This window comes from Sus scrofa, chromosome 13, assembly GCF_000003025.6.
Source record: "Sus scrofa isolate TJ Tabasco breed Duroc chromosome 13, Sscrofa11.1, whole genome shotgun sequence".
Lineage (NCBI taxonomy): Eukaryota > Metazoa > Chordata > Mammalia > Artiodactyla > Suidae > Sus > Sus scrofa.
In genome coordinates, this window is record NC_010455.5 from 104,864,952 (window position 1) to 104,881,727 (window position 16,776).

A 16,776-nucleotide genomic window follows, 5' to 3' on the forward strand; every position below is an offset into this window, starting at 1 on the left:
AAGACATTATTATATGAGAATTTGAAATGGAAAACTCTCTGATTCTCTTTATAAGATATTCTTATGAAAATTAACTGGGAAGCTCAACTTTTCCAATTTATTAGAGTTGGGATAGAGTTTATGGGATAGACGATTGTGAATGTAACCAGAGAGACCATGCTATGACTCACCAAAGGCTAGTTGTCTCCTGAGCTCAAGAGACCCCCCGTGACAGTCATGTGGGTTTTTTGTGGAGGATGACATGTTTGTATAATTTCCCAAAGACCTCACCAAGAATCTGTTTTTATGTATGTTCAGAGCCTCTAAGGAAAAATCAACAATGCTTCTCCTGACAACAGTTAAGATTCAAGTTGAGTCTCTCTTCCCTCTCAGGTCTGGTTCTTGGCTTTCAATCAAACAGATACTAACTTGGTTCTTGTAATTTATGGAACATTCCATGATCCTAGAAAACTCCAACAATGGATTCTTAAAACTTCACTGGCATACATGAAAGAGTGAAAGGCTATTTAGAATCTATTAAATCATCTTTGTCTGGAGTTCCTGCAGTGGTGCAGTGGAAACGAATCCAACTAGGAACCATATGGTTGCCGGTCCCATCCCTGGCCTTGCTCAGTGTGTTAAGGATCCAGCGTTGCTGCGAGCTGTGGTGTAGGTTGCAGACAGGGCTCTGATCTGGCATTGCTGTGGCTGTGACATAGGCTGGCAATATAACTCTGATTCGACCTTGAGCCTGGGAACCTCCAATATGCTGCCAATGTGGCCCTAAAAAGCAAAAAAAAACAAAAACAAAAACAAACAAAAAAACCAGCCTTTGTCTGAAGTTATCTTTGCTTGAAATTAAATGCCTTATATTCACTCACTTGTTTCCCTTTGGGTACACATACATACTTCAGTTAACTGTGTATGAAGTTATTTACCAAAAAAAGTTATTTCTATACCAAATTTCCCATTTAACTTCAAATGCCATTTTATTTAAGATGGAGGAATTTTAATTTATTCATTTAAAATAGATAAAATTAGAAAGTTTTTCTATTCACTGCTTAATTTTGTTTCAAACGCCTTGAACATTTTTTAATTGCACTATTGGCTTGTTTGTGAGAAAATTCACAATCAGTACTGCCTGCAGATAATGACTTAATATACAAATGGAAAACCCCACTGTGCTGGGATACTGTGACATTTTAATGCCAACCAAAACATATTGGTGCTCTGACCTTCAGGGATCTTGCAGCATATGTGGAACTTGCAAATTTCCAGCACCATACCTAGTCTAATAAAGAGAAATTCACAGGACAAAAGAAATAAAAAGCCAGTCCATTTTCAGATTTATATGAATTTTCTTATTTGTATCAAATTTGACCAGGGCTAACAATATTGTTTTAATTAACATTGAAAAACAATTTATGGAAAGAAAATTTTAGAATCAAACAAAAAAGAGAAACACAAAAAATGGTATGTTATTCTTATAAGGGAAAATAATTCATGTTCTATAAATTTGTTAATTAACCCATGTTACCTAAAGAGAAGTTGTTTTGTTTCTTGATTTCCAGAGAAAAAGACAGAATGTTTTAGATAGAATGTTTTAGACGATGTTTATTTATTTTAGCCACGGAATTAAAATTTGCTATTGAATTATTACTAAATATGTGAGCTGTTGTATTTTAAGACATTTTATTCACCAATTCGTTTGCATAGACATTTTGTGTCCTTAACTTGTGTAGAAGTTTCTCATGGAAAAGCATCCACTTCTTTTATATAATTCCAGCCCTCTTTTCCCTGATTGAAGCATAAATGCCTCTTCATTGTCTGCATGTGTAGTCATTCTTCCTCCAGTTTATATCAAAGTAGTCTTCCTAAAGTTGAGCTCTGACCCCATTACTTCTTTATTCTGGGGGAATAGAGAATACCTAAGGGCCATCGCCTAACTCAGAGGTCCATTTAAGGTCCATGGTGTTTCCCAGGAGATAAACAGTAGGCAGGGAATCAATTCAGGTGAAATCAGCCTAAATTCACAACTAGAGTCCTTGACAAGCCTGTCACCAGCTTGAAGTGACCAAGCAGAAAATTAGTCACACATAGGGAATTAGTTCAGTAGGTCTCTCAAAGAGGCTATATAAGTAAATTTGGATTCTGAGAACTTTAGAAGTTACCCTGAAATGTGTCCAGCTATATTAATCACTACAATATCATATTAAGGCAGGCATAGGATTTTTTCCAAAGTTAGATCTTTGTAACTGATTTCTCTGTGGCTATGTGGAAAAGCTTGTGAGGGAGCATAAAGTCTGTCAAAAAGGACGAAACAGAAATAAATGGCTACAGTGAATGAGATTAGAGTGTGCCTTAAGGAGTTTCCTGACTTCCTTCTCAAAAAATTAAAGATACATATAATTATCTAATGGATACCAGTTAGATTTTTTTTCACCCACTATAAAAGTATTGTATATCTTTCACCATAATACTAAATGTGTGGTGTGATTTAGGCAAAGTGAAGAGGTTGTGTTTCAGATGTAGTCTCTGATATTCACTATCTCCACATATTCAAATACAGGCTACATATGTGAACTGTGGTAAGACACTTGGAATGTAGCACATCATATTCATGTCTCTAAAAACCTTTCTCAACCAGGGTTCTGAGAAAATGAAACAGAACTATCTTTTTTTTTTTTTTAAGTTCTCCTAAGGAAGCTACATAGCTAGTGCCATTGTAGATGCATAAAAGATGAGTTAATTTATTATAGACAAATACGCAATGAATGTGTTGTGTATAAGGGAATTTCTGTTGTGGAAACTCTGTTAAGAAAGTGTTATTGAAATCAAATTAAATCCAACTTGAGCACCAATTTTCAAAAACAGAAGGTAAATCCAGTGTCACCTATTTTGATCCTTTTTTAGTTCTACAGAGGAAGACTCTTTAGAGACACCAGGATTTACCAGATGTTGCCACTGCAGCTGCATTTTTCTCTGCAGTCATGTATACTGCTATCAAAAAATCCTGGTGCTAATGGTCCATCTGAAGTGGGGTTTTTTTGTTGTTGTTCTTTTTTGTTTTGTTTTTTGATTGTAGTAAGAACAGAACATAAGGTCTACTCTCCTCACAATTTTTTAAAAATATGCAATACTATGGGCACAAGGTTTTTAAAAGTAGGCACAATGTTGTATAGGCACAATGTATGTTTGGAGCTGATCTCCAAATGTATTCAACTTGTATAACTGAAATTTTGTACTCATTGGATACCAACTCTTCCTTTCCTCCTTCCCACAGCCCCTGGCAACCACTTTTTTACTCTCTGTTTCTATGGGTTTGAACACTTGAGAAATCTCATGTAACTGGAATCATTCAGTATTCATTTCTGTGACAAATAACCCAATTCAAAGAAATGGCAAAGGATTTAAACAGACATTGCCCAAGGGCATACAAATGGCTACCAATCATATGAAAAATGATCAACATCACTAATAATCAGGGAAATGCAAATCAAAACCACAGTGAAATAATACCTAACACCTATTAGGATGGCTATTAAATATACAAACAACTTATACAACTCAACAGCAAAAAAGCCAATAACCCAATTGAAAAATGGGCAAAAGACCTGAATAGACATTTCACCAAGGAAGATATACAGATGGCCAATAAGCACATGAAAAAATGCTCAACATCACTGATTATTAGATAAATGCAAATCAAAACTACCATGAGATACCACCTCACACCTGTCAGAATGGCCGTCATTAATAAGTCCACAAATAACAAATGCTAGAGGGGATGTGGAGAAAAGGGTATCCTCCTGTACTGTTGGTGGGAATGTAAGTTGGTACAACCGCTATGGAGCACAGTATGGAGGCATCTTAGAAAACTATACATAGAACTACCATATGACCCAGCAATCCCACTCTTGGCCATATATCTGGACAAAACTTTTCTTAAAAAAGACACATGCGCTAGCATGTTCATTGCAACACTCTTCACAATAGCCAAGACATGGAAACAGCCCAAATGTCCATCAACAAATGATTGGATTCGGAAGATGTGGTATATATACACAATGGAATACTACTCAGCCATAAAAAAGAATGAAATAATGCCATTTGAAGCAACATGGATGGAACTAGAGACTGTCATCCTGAGTGAAGTAAATTAGAAAGAGAAAGGCAAATGCCATATGATATCACTCATATATGGAATCTAATATATGGCACAAAGGAACCTTTTCATAGAAAAGAAAAGCATAGACTTGAAGAATAGACTTGTCAAGGGGAAGAGGGAGGGAGTGGGGTGGTTGGGGAGCTTGGGGTTAATAGATACAAACTATTGCCTTTGGAATGGATTAGCAATGAGATCCGGCTGTGTAGCACAGGGAACTATGTCTAGTCACTTATGATGAAGCATAATAATGTGAGAAAAAAGAATGTATTCGTGTTTGTGTAACTGGGTCACCATGCTGTACAGTAGAAAAAAATATATTGGGGTAATAACAATGAGAAAACAAAGAAATCCTAGCTTCACCATTTACTAAAAAAAAAAATAAAAAAGAAATAAGAGGGAGAGATAACACGTGTGTTTGAGGATGTGGAGAATTTAAAACTCTTGTGCCCTCTTGGTAGGAATGACTTTACAACTGCTAACGAAAATAATTTGAAGTTTCCTTAAAAAGTTTAAACTAGAACTATCATAATACCCAGCAATCCCACTTCTGAATATATATGTAAAATAATTGAAATGAGTATCTTGAGAAGATGTCTGTACTTCCATATTCACTGCAGTGTTATCCATGATAGCCAAGATAGTGATACAACCTAAATACTCATTGAAAGTTGAATGGATAAAAAATGTGATACACAAACACACACAATGGACCATTATTCAGCCTAAAAAAGAAGAAAATTTTATCATATGTGACAATATAGATGAACCTGGAGGACATTATGTTAAGCATAATAAATCAGTCGCTGGAATGGTCTTTAATTCTTGACCTTTCAGCCCTAGCCATTGGGTTATGCTGGCTTCTCTGCTTTCCCTTGCCAAGGTGAGCGACAAGTGCTTTTTTTTATATATATCTTTCAAGACTATGGCTCATACTAACTACCACAGAAACAGTCCCTTGATTTCTTTAAAGATCTTCCTTAGAAATGCTCCATTCCACAATCCTGTGATTCACAAATGACTTGAAATCTGTCCTATAGGATTCAATACTAACAGCAAATCAAGTTTCTCCTGTCTATCAAAAAGTCCCATTTACGTTCTCATCTCCAACTACTTGGTTGTTTTATTCCCTCCATGAACCTAGATTCTAAAATCAGTAAGGTTTATTGAGGAGCTGCCTTCAGGATAATTTACTAGGTCTTCATAGTTTATCCTTCCTGGCTTTGAATTAAAAAAAAAAAATTGTTTACTCCCATTGTGGGTAGATAAATCTTTTCAATTTGAGTAAATGCTTCCTAAGGGGTAGGCTCTCTTTTTTATGCATAATGCAACAACAAAAAACTGCTCAAACATTTTGTGTTTAACAAATACATATTAAACTGTAAAATACTTGCTGATATCTGAAATATAGAGTTCAGAGCTGAACCACTACTTTAATCCACCATGCTGGCCCCAGGGGCATGTTGGGGATTACTACACTGAAAGCAGCTCGTTTTTCACTTAAGTTCAGAAATGCTGCCAGATCCCTCTTTAACTTCATCAGCCAGCATGAAACATGCTGCTCATTATTTAGCTTTTGTTTATACTTCACTCTGTATTTATGAAGTTTGGTTCCATTTTCCATGCCATTATTTATGAAAGTTTAGAAAATACTTCTGGTATCCTGGGTTTCCTTAGGTAAGCATCCTTCCAATTTGATTAATTCTTGGGACTATTTTCTTCTGGCATTCACTCTTAGGCAGTCCTAGCTCCAGATTTATTCTCAGTCTTGAAGTATTAAAATCCAGTTGTAGGAACTTTGTTTTTTTTTTTTTCTTTTTATAGCTGCACCCACAGCATATGGAAGTTGCCAGGCTGGGAGTCCAGTTGGAACTGAAGCCACCGGCTTATGCCACAGCCACAGAAATGTGGGATCCAAGCCACATCTATGACCTACACCATAGCTCACAGTGATGCAGGATCCTTTAACCCAGTGAGCAAGGCCAGGGATTGAACCTGTGTCTTCATGGATACTAGATGGATTCATTACTGCTGAGCCCTAACAGGAACTCTGTGTAGGAACTGTTTTTATTCTATTTGTATTAGATCAAACTTATTTATTATACTGTTCAAAACCTTTATCTTTCCATTTTTCCTACCTTATAAATTCAGGGCTTATTTTACTTTATTTGATATTACCTATGTAATTTGTTTTTATTTAAACATGTTTAAAATTGTTTTATTTTCTATGGTATTGAATCTTTTATATTTATATTCCTCCCTCTTTATTTTGGGCAAAGCTTTTCTTAAAACCTATTTGACTACTGTTACTATTGCTACACAATCCTTCATTTGGTGATATTTGTTTGATATATCTCACTGTTCATTTGACTTCAATTCTTTCAATGTCCTTGCATTTCTTGAAACACTTGAAACACTATATCTTCTTAAAATCCAGTCTGATAGTGTTTAATTGCAAGGTTTATTGAATTGATTGTGATATTTTAGATATACTTGGACTTATTTCTACTATATATTGTTTTCAATTCTTCTTATTCCTTTGTTGCTTTTGTCTTCCAGTCTTATCCTTTGTTTTAATTTTCAAGGTATTATTTTTTGTTCATTACAATTACCCCCTTTATTCTTTTAGAGAGGTGAATTACATTCATATATATATATAATTTTAATAATGATTTATTCGTAATATTAACTTAATAAAGTCTAAAGTTAATCAGCATCTTTTATTTGAATGACCAAAATATAAATTTGATATATGTACAATGGATAAGATAAATACAATAATCCCTCTCTAACTTTCATTCTGTTGTTGTTCAGTATTATAGTTCTGGTTTGTTTTCAGCCCAACAACTAGATATTAACATTAATTTATACTTCAAATATTGGGTCAGTTTCACTATATTATTTACATTATTTATAGTAATCTGTTATTCTTAGATGTTAATTTTTTAATCTGAGAAATTCTCCTTCCTAAATACATTCCTGAGTATTTCCTTTATTGTATGTCTTTTGGTGGTAGAGTTTGCTCATCTGAGCTTTGATTTCATCCTCTTTCTTGAAATATAAAGCAATATTATTAGGTTGAGCTGTCCAAGAAACAAAATGTGATATATAGTCAAACTTACAGAAGTTAGGATGGTGAAGTTTCCCGTCAGAGCTATTTCTAGTTAGTAGGAAACTAAGATTTTTGAACCTTGGCATTGATTAGTCATTGGCTATGCTCTGCATGATAAAGAAGCTATGACCTCAGCAAAGCAGATTTCACCAGTTGAGACAATGCCCAAAGGGGACTAAGGATTCAGAACTGTCTTCCTAAAGCCTTCTGGGGAGCTGGTAGGATAAATTCTTTATTCCTATAGAGGGATCTTGGAAATTCATTTCAGAGACTCCTCACAGTGATGCATAGAATTTTATTTAATAGCTGTTTTCTATCATTACATAGGATTCTGTGATAGATTTTTTGTTTGTTTGGAAACATAAAACAATGATTCCATTGTATTCTGCTTTCCATTGTTGCTGTTGAGAAAAGAGAAATCCGTCTAATTGTTTTATTCTAGTTGATTTTCTGTTTAGCTACTTTAAAAATTCTCTCTCTCTCTCAGAATAACTTCATTTTATATGTGTGTATTCTGCAGTTAGACCATGATGTTGCTAGGTGGGGAATAGTTTCATTTACCTTGCAACCAATTTGGAGGACTTTCTAAATATGAGTAATTGTGTTTTTTTTTTCTTTTTCACAATTAAAGAAACATTCAAGCAATTATCATCTCAATTTTTATATATTTCATGTTTTTCTCTATTATAGTCTTATAAATCCAAATTTACATGGTGAAACAGTCTCTATCATGTTATTTCTTATAATGCCTTTCTTATTTTCCTTAACTTTGTCTCTTTGGATTTAAAATTCTGTATAATTAATTTTGCTCTATCTTCTTTTCATTAATTCTCTTTCAGCTGTGTTTATTATTTAATCCATCTATAGAGTATTTAATTTAAATTATTTATTTCAAAAAGTTCTGTTTTGTTATTTTCAAAATTGATTTGTATCCTCTTGTTCCATGTATTTTTCTTTTTGTTTTCCAAAAAATATGCATTATTATTTTATATTATATGTCTGGTAAATCTCATGTCTGATTTGATGTGAACTTATTAACTTTTCTCTACCCTGTTATCATTGATGCATGGAGCATTATTTCATGGAGTGATTGAAGAAGTAATTGAGAACTGTCTCACCATTTTCCTTTGAATTTTTTATAGAATATTTTTGAAGAGTAGATTGAAGAACAATTTTTCTAGAGAGCACCTTCTTTGTTTCTGATAGTCAACTAAAAAGCATGTTAAGTCAAAATCTGTGATGTGTTTCAGACTGCATTGGTAGTGTGAATTTGGATTTAATACCCTGAAAATGATGATTCTGTGCTTACAATTTCCTAAGAAAGACTTTCTCCATAAACCCAACACCAGGTTCATGACAGACAATTGTCCTTTATTTCTCACTCATCTTTACCCCAAGATTGTAACTATTTGGATCTCAACATTATGCCCTCTGTCGGCTTTATTTTGGAGTATTTTGTAATATTTCTAGTATTTGGAATAGGCTCTGGATTTTGTTATCAGAATCCTGTGCAGTCCCCAGATTAGATGTTTACAGCTTTTAGGTTTTGACAAAAACGTGATTTTGGCTCCCCAAATGCTATCTAAGTTTCCTGTATTCACCTTGTTTCTGGAATTTATGGATTCATTATTTTAAATGTTCGATAATTCATTTTTTAAAAGTATACTCACACACACAGACAAACACACTCATACATACCTGTCTGTCTACATATTCTAATTATTTTAGATATTTCAATAAGAATGATAATTCAGGTATCTATTCAACTATATTTTTGCAAATGCTAAATTCCATACATCAACAGAAGTATCAATCTAAATGCTTTAAACATTCTCAAAACTGTCTTTTTTATGGATGAAACAAAGTGTTTTTTTGTCAAATAATAAGATGGCCTTCATCAGACATTCCAAATACTAGTTAAAATATCTTCTTATATAATTCACTGAGAATCATTGATTTTTAGGTTACCTCTTTAAAATTTTTCTAGATTCTATAAAACAATATTAGTTTCAATTTTTCTAATAGTCTAATAATTTATCTTATAAATTATTAACAATAACAAACATGAAGATTTTATACTAAAGTTTAGAAATTAGCTTTAAAATGGTTATGGGAATGTTATTTCTAGGAATAGCATTCTATCCTTCCAGTTTTATATATCTAGCCTAGGATAAAATAAAGAGAATTCACACTAAGTTATGCAATAACTCATGATTAATTACCATTATAGACTCCTCAAAATCTGTAAAATTTGTAAATACATGTGTATAGTTACGGTTATGTTCTTATTTTTAAAACATAGTAGTAGGAAAAATTCAAAATAATAACAATGCCCTTATTTCAAAATTCTCTACCTCTTAAATTCAGATTATTGAACTATATGTTAAATTTTAGTGTAACTCAAAATAATTGAAAGAATGAAGTACTGAGAAATAAGAAAATTTAAGAATACCATGCTACAGTGTCCTATGCTGAGGAAACTCCATATTGAACACTAGGAAGTCAAGAAATGTGAAAAATAAAGTATTATCATTTTGACCTCCACCTTCTTCAGATAAAACAGCTAGATATTCATATCATGATATTTCTGCTTTATATACTGCTAAAAAATACTATGATAGTATTTTTTTTTGTCTTTCTTTTGTCTTTTTAGGGCCAACCTGTGGCATATAGAGGTTCCTGGGCTAGGGGTCTAATTGGAGCTGTAGCTGCTGACCTATACCACAGCCACAGCAACACCAGATCCGAGCCATGTCTGTGACCAACATGACAGCTCATGGCAATGCCAGATCCTTAACCCACTGAGCAAGGCCAGGGATCGAATCCACAACCTCATGGTTCCTAGTCGGATTCGTTTCCGCTATGCCATGACGGGAACTCCTGTGATGGTATTTTGTTTCAGCCTTTGTGATTCATTTCCAAAATGGCAGAGCTACTTAGTACTTTCACTAGATAGCTATAACATTTGAAAATTACTTTGGTCTCATGAAGATAGATAAAAATGCAAATGGGAGACATATTTTAGAAATTCTGGTAAGAGAGTATAGGAAACAAGTGATCCCAAATTCCAAATATGTTGTTGTGTAGAGTTTGGTTGCATTCAAATCTGAAAGAGACTGTTCTAAATGCACAAAGAATGTTGGGAGCTCATATAAGCAGAAAGTAAGAGCTGTAGTGGGCAGAGCTCTTCCCCTGAAAGGCAACTCTGTTATGTGGTAGTGTATGTTGTAAAGTAAACATTGTTACAGGAGGGGTATCACAGCTGGTATATGGAGAATCATTCTGGGGAATCCAAAGGCAGGAGTTTGTTTGTTTTTTTGTTTTATTTTTATTTGTTTTGTTTTTGCTTTTTAAAGCCATACCTGTAGCATGTGGAAGTTCCCAGGCTAGGGGTATAAGCAGAGCTGCAGCTGCAGTTTACACCACAGCCACGACAATGCCAGATCCTTAACCCACTGAGCAAGGCCAGAGATCAAACCTGCATCCTAATGGAAATAGGTGGGTTTATAACCTGCTGAGCCACAGCAGGAACTCCATAAAGGCAGAAAATTTTATTTTATTTTATTTATTTATTTACTTTAGGCCTACACCCACAGCATATGGATGTTCCCAGTCATGTAGGGGGTTAAATCAGAGTTGGAGCTGCCAGCTTACACCACAGTCCACAGCAACACCAGATACAAGCCACATCTGTGACCTATACCACAGTTCACAGCAATGCTAGATCCTTAACCCAATGAATGAGGCCGGGGATCAAACCTGCATCCTCATGGATACTAGTCAGATTCATTTCTGCTGAGCCATTATGGGAACTCCAAGGCAGAAGATTTTAAAGTTCAAAGAAGCATGCATTCAGACAGTAGTATTAGGAATTTATGTTAACACATAACTGGAATTAAGAGAAATGCTCCAGTCTGTGGAGGGGAAGGTAGAATTAGCAATAAGGCCTATGATGTTTGTACTTGCATACAGCAAATTATTGTGGTAGAAACTTGAGTCAGGAGTACAAAACAGTATTCAATAAATCAGAGTGAAACATGGGAATGGGATTGTAGGTATAGAGCAAAAGCCAATAATCAGAATTGAGGCATAAAGAGAAAAATTAGATAAGCGTAGGAGATCCTGTTGTTGCTCAGGGGTAATGAACCCGACTAGTACCCACAAAGACACAGATTCAATTCCTAGCCTTACTCAGTGGGTTGGGGATCCGGTGTTGCTGTGAGCTGTGGCATAGGTTGCAGACATGGCTTGGATCCTGCTTTGCTATGCTATGGTGTAGGCTGGCAGCTGTAGCTCCAATTGGACCCCTAGCCTGGGAACTTTCATATGCCACAGGTGTATCCTAAAAAGACAAAAAAAAAATATATTACCATATAGCTTGCTGATTTTTAGTATTAGTCCCTATTGGAGCATGGTAGAACCAAAACTAAAGTCTGTAGAACCAAAAACAATATATTTGAGTGAAATGATGAGGTACAAGAAAACAAAGCATGATGGGAACTAAATGAATCCCTTTACAGGAAGGGACAGCACATAGGCCCCTAGACAGATTCCCCCCTCCCTTTTTTTTTCCAGAGAAAACATCTATCCTTTTTTTTTTCATACATCTTATGACAATTTAATTTTGACAGTTAAATTATTTTTTTTCAGGCCAAATTCTCATCTACTCACTTCCCACTTTGTTTCTGCTATATATTAGAGACTGTCAACTTACTTCTTTTAAGGGTCAGGGATATTTCACTGACAGCAGAGATTGGAAAAGGTTCTTTCTAGAGCTGAGTACTAAACGGACTTAGATGTGGAGAAAGCCTGCAAATGTAGCCATACCTGATATAAAAAGAGCTTGTTTATTTGATATTTTAAATTTTGAAAATTACTATTATAAGATATAAGCAATTTAAGCATCTCTAAGTTCTTTCATGGTAAATACTGTTCTCATCATTTTTAGCAAACAAAAATTCTAAGTTTAGAAGATGAGATGACTGATTCGGGTCTTACAGGCACCAAGTGAAAGGCTGGGCTCAGCTCAGTTCTTCCAAGTACTGCTCAGTTCTCCATGTGCTCCCACACATGGGTCTCTCTATCTCTAGGCAGGCAGAGGAAACGCTACCCTATAACATCCTGAATCACAATGATTTATCCTGTAAATAGCAGACTCTCCTCTCAAACTGGTGTAAATCACAAGAATTTTATTGAGTCACATAATTATGGCTCTGGTTCCATTTCTTCAGGATTCTATTGACTTCACCTTCCTTTCTCTGTTGGCTTTATTATCAGACAACTACTTTATGTTTGCAGGACGGCCATTCAGCGCCTCAGGCAACATGCTCCCACATTCACAACTAGGAAGAAAGATAAACTGTTGCTAACACAAATTACCACGCTCCATTGGCAAAATTCTTTATACATTTTATTGATTGAAAATGGCTTAAATCAGTATACATCTGAGCCAAAGGTAGGCAAGAGAAATGAATAGACTAATCAGCTCACATTACTGGGTAGAACATAGTCCATTCCTAAAATTTCATTGCTGCTACATAATTTAGCAAGATGAGGGAAATGGAGCTTGGAATGTCCATTTCAGCAAGCACAATGAGTCCCTATGGCATGAAGCAGGCACCTTTTGGCTGATGTGCCCCTCCTTCAGCTAAAAGCATGGTGACTTCTTGGTAAAGGTGACATTTTCTATATCTCAAAGTCTTTTTTCTGTATCTCAAAAGATTTCCTTCTTTGACCGGTGTCACATTTGACCTAGGATTCATTAATTATTTTTCAATCAGACTCATTGAAAAACTATCAGCATTTAGGACCCATATTAACCACCCCAAGAATTTTTTCCCTGTCCTATTTGTAACGAAATAGATGTCACTTTCCAAACCAAGATTAAAGCAATTTAGGAAGATATCCATGCAATTAAATTCAACAAATATTTACTGAGTAATGTCTGGGTCTAAAACACTTTGCTTCAGCACTTGGTAATGACTCACACATTTCTTTTGCACTGTGTTAATATATTTATATGTGTTTGTTGTTGCACTTGTTGACCGCTTGCTCAGTAAATAGTTTTTGTTTGTTTTTTGTTTGCTGTACCTGTCTTTATATATCTTTGAACCTAGGTTTAACCAGCCTTAGAAAACACTCTTTCTGCTCACCAATATAGTAAGCATTGTACTCTTCCTCTGACAAAAACACAGAAATCTTACTGAATAAACATAAATGTAGCATTAGAGTGTTTGGATGTATTTTCAAGAAATGGGCTTCAAGGTGAAAATCATCCACCAAAACTTGTCCTTAGCCCACCTCTTGTCCAAGCTTTGTTTCTGCACATGCACTTCACGCTTGATCCAAGGAACTTGTGTGTCAATATCAAGAATATTTCCTTGAAAAACAACCTGAACCTTTTCTTTTTACTTCCTGAAGTGGGTAAGATAGTGCATTTTGCATGTTAACAGTACAAGAATCCTTGCTACTCTTTAGCCCATGCTCTCCTTATTGCTTTGAGAGAGAAAGGGACTATAGGATTTTATTTAGATTTTTTCAGTTTCAGCCTCATCTCTAATAGAGATCTATACACTTTCACAAAGGAAGTGTGCGAAGGTAGCATTTTTTTTGTTGTTTTGTTTTGGTGAAGAGGGGGTTATAATTTTTTAAAATATTGCCCAAATATTCCTGAACATTGCTCAGTTTTTTAAAACAATAAATAAGTGAAGATGCCCTCAAAACAAATAAAGGCCTACAGGCTAAACATGCTGTTTGCAATTTTTACTTCAAGGCTCTAGAAAGCATAAAAACAATGTATATATTGGATGGAGAAATAAACCAAACACTTTATAATCTTGGAACATTTTCCATGGTGTAAAAGCAGAGAATTTTCTTATTCCTTTCCAAATTAATTTATATTTCATAGGTCTCAAGAGAAGGAGAAAAGTTGAAACACTAATGAAGACTTTAAAAGTCCAGAAAAATAGTGTGTTTTATCAGTACAGAATTTCCCTTCTATGATTTTTAAGGAATTATTTTTTCACTTTGACCTCAATTTCATAAAGTTTGATTTGGCATTTAAACTTTAAATAAATAAACTAGCTTTACAAATAAGAAATAAAATTTTAACAAATAGGATTTTTAAATGTCAGATCTATCATGAGAGTAAATATTATTCTGTTGAAATATGAAATAGATTCTTATAGCACAAATGGGAGTAATATAAATTACTAATATATATTTTTCACCTATTATAAGCAAGCTGTTGTAGTTAAGTTTTTTTATATAGAAATTACCTAGTTAAATCCTCTCCACAATTTCATGAGGCAGTTTTAAAATTCCCATGTAATACTATTTATACATTTTTATTTTCTTAGGAGACATAATCCCCTTTTATGCAAACACACGCTTTGTTAATAATGTGTTAGTCACTAGTAGAATGGTACCAAATAAAACCCTCCCACATTATCCTGTGAGAGGATAACAAATTTTAGTACAGTGATGACCTCTGGCTTTTATTTGACTGATTAGGATTTGGAGTGAAGCATAAGAACTAATTTTTAATAATCAATTCATATGATTGTTAGATGGCACAGGGAAAGAGAGGAGACAGATGACTTGCAGAGAAAAATCTTAGCAAAGAAGAAGGAAGCCATGAAATAGAAATTTGATTAAGCTTTTTCTATGTGGCATGTAACACAAAACCTGGTCACATATCCTCACAGTATATTCAGTAAACTGTGCAATCTTGTTAAAGGGTGATCAAGTTGGATCTATTTGGTGGGTAGGATTGATATTTAGCGAATTCTTATTCTGAGCCAAATATATGACCACATTTGCTTCTCCAACCAATGTTTTAAACGGTACAACTGTTATCCTCTTTTAGATGGGGAAATTTATTCTTTGAGAGGTTTCATTGTTTATCCAAGTTTATGGGTTGGTAAACGGTAGAGTGGGGATTTAGGCCCTGTGACTCCTGAGATGACATTTTTAACTTTTGGACAATGCTGCCATTGTGAGTTGTGGTTGGAAACAAGAACTGCTCATGTGATCCTGTCAAGAGTGGTTGATAATATTTTTTTCTTTTTATTGATGATGAAACTGAAGGTTAAAGAGATTAAATAGCTAGCGCAAGATTACTTAGCTAATGTAGGGAAGGCTCCCAATTCAGTTCATATCAAATTCAAAAGCTCCTGAGTTTTTGGAGTTCCTATTGTGGCTCAGTGGAAATGAATCCAACTAGGAACCATGAGGTTGTGGGTTCAATCCCAGGCCTTGCTCACTTGCTCAGCAGGTTAAGGATCTGGCATTGCCTTGAGCTGTTGTGTAGTTTGCAGACGCTGCTCGGATCTGGCATTGCAATGGCTGTTATGTAGGCCGGCAGGTATAGCTTTGATTAGACCCCCTAGCCTGGGAACCTCCATATGCTGTGGGTCTGGCCCTAAAAAAGAAAACAAAAACAAAAACAAAAAAACTCCTGGGTTTTCCATTCACTACATTTTAGATAAACATGTTCAGTCTTTCTTAATAAAGCAACAGTGAATGAATACTTAAAATGTATTCATTGAAACTTTGGTCTGATTGACTTGATCTGGGTTAATGTATAATAGTTCCTCTAATAACAATTCTAACTAACAGCTTAAATGTGTTTGACTACTAACAGCTTAAATCCCTCTCAAGCCAGTTTTGACCAGCTTGGGAGTCAGCACTGCTCTCCTCAGCGAGCTTCTTGATGGAAAAATAAAGATTTTCATTCTTTTTGATGAATGTCTATCTGTGGTGTCATCAGTTCTGACTTTAAAACTGATGGAGGTCCATCTTGTCTCAAAAGAATGACTGCAACAGTTTCCTGTATATTTTGAAAAACTGTCATAGAAAAACAATTGCTGGAATTATATGTGGCAGTTTATAATACTAATAGAAGGCTGGAAAGCCAGGATCAGAAGTTAGGCAGCTACCAAAAGTATCTAGGTAGCAGGGGAAAGAGCTAGAATCATGCCTCAGGGACAGTCTAGTTAGGATTTTGCTGCTGGCCTTATACGACTGGGTACCTACCATTGTCTCCATACCATTGTCTCCTGAATTCTCATAGCACTGATTGCCAATGCTACATGGAAAAGTCTCCATATATCCATATCATTTGGTCACTTTTCAAGATTCAAACCTGGAGGCGTGAGTATTTAATTATCAGAGCCCTCTGCAGTCTAGTCAGCCACGAAGCAGGGAGACAGTTTAATTGGCTTCTTCTGATTTAACAATGTCTTCTATTAAGATACTCACAATTGATGATAACCTCAAAGTAGAAAGGTGGTTCTGATTCTGGGTAACATAAAACTGTGTAAAGTTATATCTTTACATATCTCTTATACAGTATTCTTTGACACAGTAACACCATTCCTAATTGATTACCATTTCTTCCCTGAGATCCTTTCTTCATTCAACATTATGATGCTATTCTATTAGAATTAACTATCTTTTGCTTTTCTTTCTTTCTCTTTCTTTCTTTCTTTCTTTCTTTCTTTCTTTCTTTCTCTTTTTC

The 16,776-nt window shown here is 34.9% G+C and overlaps 1 long non-coding RNA gene across 1 annotated transcript in view; it reads left to right on the top strand.

Annotated features, from left to right (window-relative positions):
* LOC102166278 overlaps nt 7,226-16,776 on the top strand; it is a 29,694-nt gene continuing 20,143 nt past the window's right edge. The window contains exon 1 of the long non-coding RNA XR_307016.3: nt 7,226-7,474. This is a non-coding gene — a long non-coding RNA (uncharacterized LOC102166278). The remainder of the gene's footprint in view (nt 7,475-16,776) is intronic.